This window comes from Solea senegalensis, linkage group LG7 (assembly GCF_019176455.1).
Source record: "Solea senegalensis isolate Sse05_10M linkage group LG7, IFAPA_SoseM_1, whole genome shotgun sequence".
In the NCBI taxonomy this organism is placed as follows: Eukaryota; Metazoa; Chordata; class Actinopteri; order Pleuronectiformes; family Soleidae; genus Solea; species Solea senegalensis.
In genome coordinates, this window is record NC_058027.1 from 17,431,981 (window position 1) to 17,440,502 (window position 8,522).

Consider the following 8,522-nt stretch of genomic DNA (forward strand, 5'->3'; position numbering starts at 1 on the left):
TACTATTTAAATCTTAGCCCTGAACTTGAAACCAGATGTTTCATTAGGACCAGGGTTTGTCTCCATGAGGACTACTGTTAATGCCAGAAAGGGTCCTAAAGAGACAAAAAATATAAGGACACACCAACATACATGTCATTGGTGTCCACTTGTGATCAGGTCTCTCAGGACTGATGTTCATACCAGGCCTGAACTGGACCATTTAAGAAAGAAAATGTGGTTCATAATAGAAAATGTGGTAATGAAGAAAGGGAGTAAAGTTTCCTGTGTTGTGGTGTGTGTGTGTGTGTTTGTGTGTGTTTGTGTGTGTCTGTGTGTGACTGTGTGTTGGAGCTGGCTTTTGTTTCAGTGTCTGCGAGCCCTTGCCACGACGGGAAACGACCACCAGCTGCACCTTCACTCATGAAGCGTGGAGTGAGCAACGTTCTCCTCCTCGCGTCTGTGTGGCCGGTGGACTCTCCTGTCCTGTCCTGGTCTCTGCTCACACACTGTTTTAAGGGGTTTGAGATCACTTCAGGCTTCCTTTTTAAGTTGTTGTGCCTCTATAATCATGTGACTGCCTATCTTCCTCACACTATTTTAATATCAGTGCTTCAGTTAATTTGCACAAAAGACTTCAGAGGAAATTAAAAGAGTTCCTGTTTTTGAACACTTGTAAATGTAGGAAGAAAATGCATCTATTTTTTTTTTGAAGATTCTCAAGCTACCTGTTTTTCTTTCAGCTGCACTGTTTTTAATTTTCTGCTTTCACTTCTCAGAGTAGTTTTCTTCACCTACGTTCCTCCACTCACTGCTCATCTGCCTTTTTAATGTAAATGGATGATTTAGTGTGACGGCAGATCCAGCTCAGCTCAAATGTAGTGATGACAGAGACACTTTTCTTCTAGCACACCTCTCCTCTCTGTTACTCTCCACAGTTTGCAGCATCAGTTCATCAGGCGAAGTGTGACACTGATATTAGATGGAAAATGCGATGGTGCACATGAGAGAAAAGAAAACTAGTAATAATGTTCTTCATTTCCATGGTGTCCATCTCTTCCACTGTAGAGATTCGTCCAAAGCCATTAACAGTATTCTTCAACATGACCGTATCAACCACCAGAACCACATCCTGTTCCTTTATTGACGTGATTGTCCGAGTGTATTCCTGCTAAGTAATTGATCATATCAGAATCCTCGGACCTTCAAAAGGTTTCTTTCTTTTTATTACTGTTTTACTGTTGTTGGTTTCTTGTCTTCTGTTGGTCCCATGATTATCATTGTCGCCTTCACCTCCTGTTTGCATTTCCTGCAGCTGTGTGCCGACTATGGGACCAGTGGTCTGGAGCAACATGTCTTGCTCCCTGCCTCACTGTGGCCTTCAAACGGGAACATGGCTGGTTTCAGCAGGAATTATCCCAGCTCTCACATTCTGTAAAAAAATATGTTTTGTTTTTTTTTAAGAGAGCATTTCCTAAACCATAAAAACTCCCTCTGGTTAAAATAAAATGGTCACATTAAAAAAAATATAAAGAAAAAAGTGTTATCTATTACTTAGATTTGAGTGTTTTGGTCAAAAGAGTTCTATGAAAGAGAGATGATAAACTTTCAATGAGAGCCATTATGTCGCCCCCCTGTGGCAACTGTAACTTGCATCATTCCACACAGGAGAATTAAAGTTCCAGTGTGTAAAATGTATTTTATATATATATATATATATATATATGTATGTATATGTAAGTTTACAATCATCTGGTTGTATAATAGTTTCATATTTATATTAGGAGCCAGTTCAGGAAGGACAAACTAAACATCTAACCAAGTTTTGATGCTAACTGAAGGCCACACAGATTCTCCAACACTCTTAAGTATTCAGCTGCAACATCCGACTTCACCAATAAATGTTGCTAAACTTTACACACTCTACCTTTTTTAATGCGTTAAGCAGAGAACTGCAACCGTCCACTGCCCTACAACTGCATTCCTGACCGCCTCGGCTCACTTTGGACCAGATCAGACCTTTTACAATCTTTATTTCAGACTGAAAAAAAGAGCAATGTCCTCTGTAGCACGTCCTCAGCTGGTTACTCTACCTCTGTCCCTGGTCTTGGTCGTCGTCCAGATTGTGATGCCAACATCATCCCTAAGGCCTTTCAGTTGAAATGAGTTGTACCTGCTTCACTACTTCTCTGACTGTGTCCTCAGAAAAATCAAAAAACAAACACAAATAAGCAAGCAATACTTGGCTGTTTTTAAGTGGCTGGATGCAACACAGCCTTTTTTTTTATAACTTATTTTTTTGCGTTCCAGTCCATTTCAGATACCGCTGCTCCTCTTGGTGCATTTGAGGCCAGTTGATGTCAGTGTTTCGTTCCAGGAACCTGCAGCCATAAGACGCTGAAGCTGTGGAATAACAGAAGCTAAAGGGGACAGTCTGGTGCTAGTGAAGTATAATAAAATAAATCAATAATAATAATTCCAGTCCCCACAGTCAGCCATTAAAAAAAAATAAAATGTAATAAATGTATCTCAAATCATTCTTACTAATCATGATCAGTTATTGATTCTGTGGAGTGGGTATGCCATGACGGTGTGGACTTTCAGAGTATGTATGTACGTATGTGTGTGTGTGTATATACTGTATATATACATACATATATATAGATATATATGCTCAAAGCAAGACTTCTATAAGAAAATGAACCATCTGAGCACAAGTTCGGGTTTTGATTAACTTAATGGTTTTGTGTAATTCAATGCTGCAATCCAAAGAATAATCCTGTATTATAATACATTTATAATTTTCTTTTTTTCTTTTCTTTTTTTTAATCATCTGAACAGTAATCTGGTAACGAAAAAAAATAAATAAAAGGAGGAAGATTAAAAAAAGATTTTGTTCTTTCTTTGTGACAAAGGTTTTGTGCCGAGCTGATGTTATAATGCAGTAAACTTCACGGTTAATCAGTGATGTTTGGTGGGAAAATAGTGACACTTGATTACAAGAAAAAAACAGACTTCATATCTACTAACAAAAAACATTCAAACGTTAATTTGCAGCTGCATATTGTTTGCTCAGCTGACGTGGAGATGGAAAGATTGGCATTCAATTCCAGGAGCTAATTTCTCCAGTTGTCATCTTGCAAACTTTATTCCTTTGATGATTATGGTGAATAAAGTAAAAGTGAGTAAGTGGACCTTGAACTGGGATCATTTATCCAGTTGCACTACATTAGAGCAGTGTTTCTTAATCCTGCTCCTCTGGACTCCGTGTCCTGCGTGTTTTAGGCGTGTTCCTGCTCCAACACACCTGATTCAAATAAATGGCTCGTTAGCAGGCCATTGCAGAGCCTGTTGATGAGCTGACTATTTGAATCAGGTGTGTTGCGAGGACCAGGATTGAGAAACACTGCATTACAGTATCAAAATACTAAGTGCTACAGGTGGTGAGTTGTACTTTTGTATTTTGACTTTTACTTTACTTAACAAATATTTTTCCACTACATAGTCCTGACCCAACACGGCTCCACGCGGTTTTCCACTATAGTACCTCCTCAACGTGGGTGGAGTCATCATAGCACGGCTGCATTTGTTTTATATACGATACTAACGAGAGACTAGTGACTTGTAAAGCAGTTCTTCGGTGTACTGAATCATTTGAATCAGTTAATTAAAAAGATTAATTCACAGAGTTGTTCAGTACTTCCTGCGTGACCGGAGCACAGACTCTGTCTGCGGCGGTGTTGTCCCTAAATACACCAGACTTTTAGACATTTCCTTGCTCAATATTGGAGATTAAAGCAAGTCTTATCAACTGATCTACAGTTCAGCATTGTTGGTTTGATTCCTGTGTCAGATGTCGTGCTAATGAGGACACTCAGTGGTCAGCAGTCTGACGACGTCGCGTATAGTATTGGCTCAGCTCGCTTGGTATCTCGCCAGAGCGGGTACTAAAAAAAAGTATGAGGTACTATCACTAATGGAAGAGCAAGGAAAAAAAAGTGCCAGGACTGGGTAGTGGGTAGTGCCAAAAACGTTCTGCAGGTCGAAAGGTCTGGAAGTGGTGAGGTCACATGTCTTGAACGGCAATCAGAATTAAACAAGTTGCACATCTTAGTTGGTGGAAACCATCATAGCATCCATGTAGAAGGAGCCAGTCAAGAGCCTATGGAGGATCTTCCACTACACTTATTCTATCAGAAAGACGGGGGAGGACACTCAAACCTGTGGCCCCTGATGCTCATTTACACGGTACCAAAAAAAGGAACATGGACAAGATGGGAGAATGTTCTGGAGCAGATCTCAAGGTGTAACGTCTGGCAAGTAGACCACCACTGTGTAAGTTTTCTTTGTCTAAGTTTGTGTGTATGACACTTTATCCACTTCTGCAAACCTCCAAATCTGTGGCAGGAGGAAAAAAACTGATTTACCCCTCAGTGCTCCAAAAGAGGGGAGACTGTTGGTGCCATGACCTCAAAGCGGATTGTCTTTGTGAGAGCTGGTGAAAAGCACGGCCCACAATCAGGACCAAAGTCAGGCCTCCTCACTTCTACCAGCTACTGGCATTTATTTGGAAGTGGACGTTGGCAAAGCAGCTTAAGCTCACGACCCAGACAGCATCATCCCACCTACAGCTAGACCTGACAACAAGTGGGTCAGAATCCAACAAGCGAATGGACGAGGCCAAAGAAAGGGAGGTTGCCAGTTATTTGGAGCTTGTGGACGTATGTCAAAGGCAGAGCTGGCAGGCCCGATGTGAGCCTGTGAAGGTGGGCTAACCCGAGCTGAGTCACCTTGGAGAATGTGTTTGAGGCTGGAAGAACCAATGTCCCCACTGCATCACCAACCTTTCCACCAGAATCTGCAGACGTTTGCTTGGTTGTTCAAATGATGTGGCACAAATCTCAACACTGAGATACAGAAACTGTACACACTGACACACAAACGGGAAAAGACACAGTGCATGGACTCTGATCAGTTTTTATTCCCTTGTAAATAGAATATCAATAAAAACACACCTTAAAAATAATAGATAAGGTTTATCCAACAGATGTAAAAGTAACAAAATGCATATGTAGGTTTTTCTACATATGCTATTACAGAGCAGTCTACTGTCCAAAAAAGGCACTAAATCTTGAAATAGAGGACAGGAGGGGATTCAAAACAAACCAACAAAAATCCTGCTGAGGTTTTTCATCTTACACAGAATTGTAATTTTATTTCTAGAATTAAATGGCAACCATGTCAGTTTAAAAACAAAACAAAAATCATGTCATAATGTTCTTTTTGAGTAGCATTTCAATGGGAACATTAAACCTAGAACATCCACATTTGATGATGGATACAATGATTAATTCCCACTTTGTTCAGGCAGCAGACCTGTGATCAGATCAAGCCTCTGCTGCCCAAAGTAAATGATAATTCTAAACTAATTCTGTCACACATACATGCCAGTGAACGTGTCTCACCAAATCCGCTGTGTACGTGTTGGAAGAGACAATAACAGATAAAGACGTCTATGCCTGGGTGTTTGAATCCTGACATTTCACTGGAGCACGATACAACGTGTCGTCAGCACTGCTACAACGTGCACGACGCACAACTGGAAGAGCAAAGGGCCTTGTGTTGTTCACCGATCTCTTTGATTTCCATACACTGCCCGTCAAAAGTCACACACTGACCACCTTTAATTACGACTTTAATCACAGTGGCTTGCCCTTGATGTCACAACCATTTCAATCCAGTTGTATTTTATTTATTTTTTTCACTCCAGGGTTGGACCACTCTCCTGCACATCCCAGACACATCTCAGTGGGATTTATGGTGTGGTTTCGTGTTCCCTGAAGGGCTCTTATAATTTGAATTTACCCGATGAATCCAGGTAAGCTGGGGACACACTGTAAGATTGTTTTGCCCAATTTAACCCACAAATCACAGTTGGACTGAGTCTGCACCAATATGTGCTAGTTGGGGACAGTCAGCGTGGTTAGTTGGCACAGAAATCTGTTCAGTCGCAGTCAATCAAACATGTTTTATGAGTTGAGTCTGGATGCAATCGGGTAGTTGGAACTGATTAATGACTCAACTGGAAACACATGTTGCAAACAGGAAATAGCGTCAGAAGAAGAAGAGACAACAGGGAGTAGCAGGGAATATCCAAATCAGTATATTTAGACCGTAGGCTGTAAAGTCACTGAAGGAGCCCCTTTAATACTACAGTGTGTGACCCTTTTTATTTTTGGACAGGGCAGTGTATGAATGCACACTTTCACTTATTGCTGTTCAACTTTTCCACTTCAGCCAAGTGTAGAACACGTTATTGATGATTTGTTAGAGTGTGAGCTTCTTACGCCCCAAACTGAAATGTAAATATAAACAGGATAATGGACTGACACCCACCTGTGGGCCATGTGCAACAAACAAAACCACAAAACTAAGATGGCTTCACCTCACGTCTACTTTTCAACAAACCACTTACACTTTTGTTTGTGTTTTCATTAATTGTCTTTTACTCTTATTTCTTAATTTTTGTGTCAACGTTTCATCCCATTGCTTTTTGACTTCTTTTTGGCTTTATAATTACAAAACAAAAATAACACAAACAATCCAACATCTTAAAAAAAAAAAAGGCAAATTAAATGATTTTAAAATCCTGAAATAATCTCAGAACAGCACTTTGCCTTAAATGAATCTATAGATTCCCTTCAGAAAGGAAAGGCTTCTGCTTAGCAGATTAAAAAACAAAAACCCCACAGAAGGATCACACATTTTGGTGTAAAATAATTCAAACAAAGAGCTACATGGCTGACCAGTGATGCCTCAGAGTCTTTTAAATGCTTAAAGCAAAGACAGCTCTGCTGCCGCACAACTAAAGAGACATTCCACCATAAAACCTGACATGACTTTCTCAGTCATGCCATCTGAAACCAGGACGAGGAGGTAAAATGTTCATAGACTCCTGTAAGAACAGCAGCTGATGAACAAATAAATCCTTTTATTTTTGAATCAGAATTGTCCCTTTACTTTCCAACTTAATATGTATTGAGTTTGAGAGGAACACTGGCGTTTCCGTATTCAGTCTACTCCAGACAGATCAGCTTTTTATTCCCAGCCGTTGAAGCTGGGATTCACATTGCAGCAGCGGTGAAGGAACCTGGGGTGTAGCTTATACCATAGCAAGGGGGGGGGTGTATTTGTGAGGTATCTGTGTTGAGTTTTTAACTCTGAACTAGTAGCTGAGTCTGTGAAGCACTGGCCGATGAACAAGGATGCACCTGGTTTAGAGTGAAGCCACTTCACTGTGCAGGCGTTTGTCTTTCTTTCATCAATAGTGACGCATGTGCAGCCATTGTACAATTCCCATGTGTCGGTGCGCCGCAAAAACAAATAAGGCACTTGAACTTAAAACCATTCAGTATTTCCATGTGCTGAACAACACATGAGGGCAGTGTTTTCCAAAAATGTGGGCATTGAAGGTATTGCACTAAATCAGTTGAAACGTATCTCTTTGTTCTAGGGGAAAATTTAAATTCATATTTCATGGTACATATTTTTCTATGTAAACAAAACATTTGGCTGTGTTCAGATTACCAAACTGAAGTGAGCCGTATCCAATTTGGTGTTTTTCTCAGGGTTGTGTGCACACAGAAATCTGACTGTCAGATCAGATCTGTGTCACTTTGGTATATGATGTGGTCCTAGATCAGATATATATATATATATATAAAATCTTTCAACTGTATTATAGTCCTATTTATAAGCTGTACATATCCGACTAGTCATTTTTCTTTTCTTTTAATAAACCACTCTGTACATATTGTAACATATGCTATTTATTACTGCTTAAAGCACTTCTGGTTGGATGTATGCATTTCGATGAGCGCCTAGTCTGGTCAAGAGGGGGCGGGATTAGAGTAAAAGGTCGGAACTGTTCAGTAGCGGGTGAGCAAGAAGAAATAGAACATTTAATTATGATATGGCATTGAAGATATTCATGATGGAATATCACAGCATTTCAAAGTAAAAGTGCTTGTTTTGATATGGAATGGTGTCAACTTCATAATAAAAACATGTTAATGATGCAAAATAAATCTATTCTCTATATATACACACTACAGAGATACTCATATACAGCTTCTATAAATATAAGCTAATGTTGAATGTAATGCAATTAATAATGCGGTAGAAAACCGAATGTCTTATTAAACATAAATATGAGTGGCAGATATAGTTATGTTCTATGTCAATATTCTATCACCTCATGTTTACATCAACAGGATATAACAGTTTGACACCTCAGCTCTAGAAACAAATCTCACCCTCAAATGGTAGCTTCATCTATTCCAATCTAATCTTATCTTACCTACAATATCTCCCGCGAGTGATCTCACAAATATGACTCTGTTGTTCTGTTGTTGATGATGCATGTAAAAGGTCAAAGGTCAATCTGATCTGCCATGAATTGGAATAGAACAATCTGGCTGGTAATCTGAATATGGCCACAGTGTAACCACAATTATTCTGATGCTGAAGTCTAGTTAGTGTAC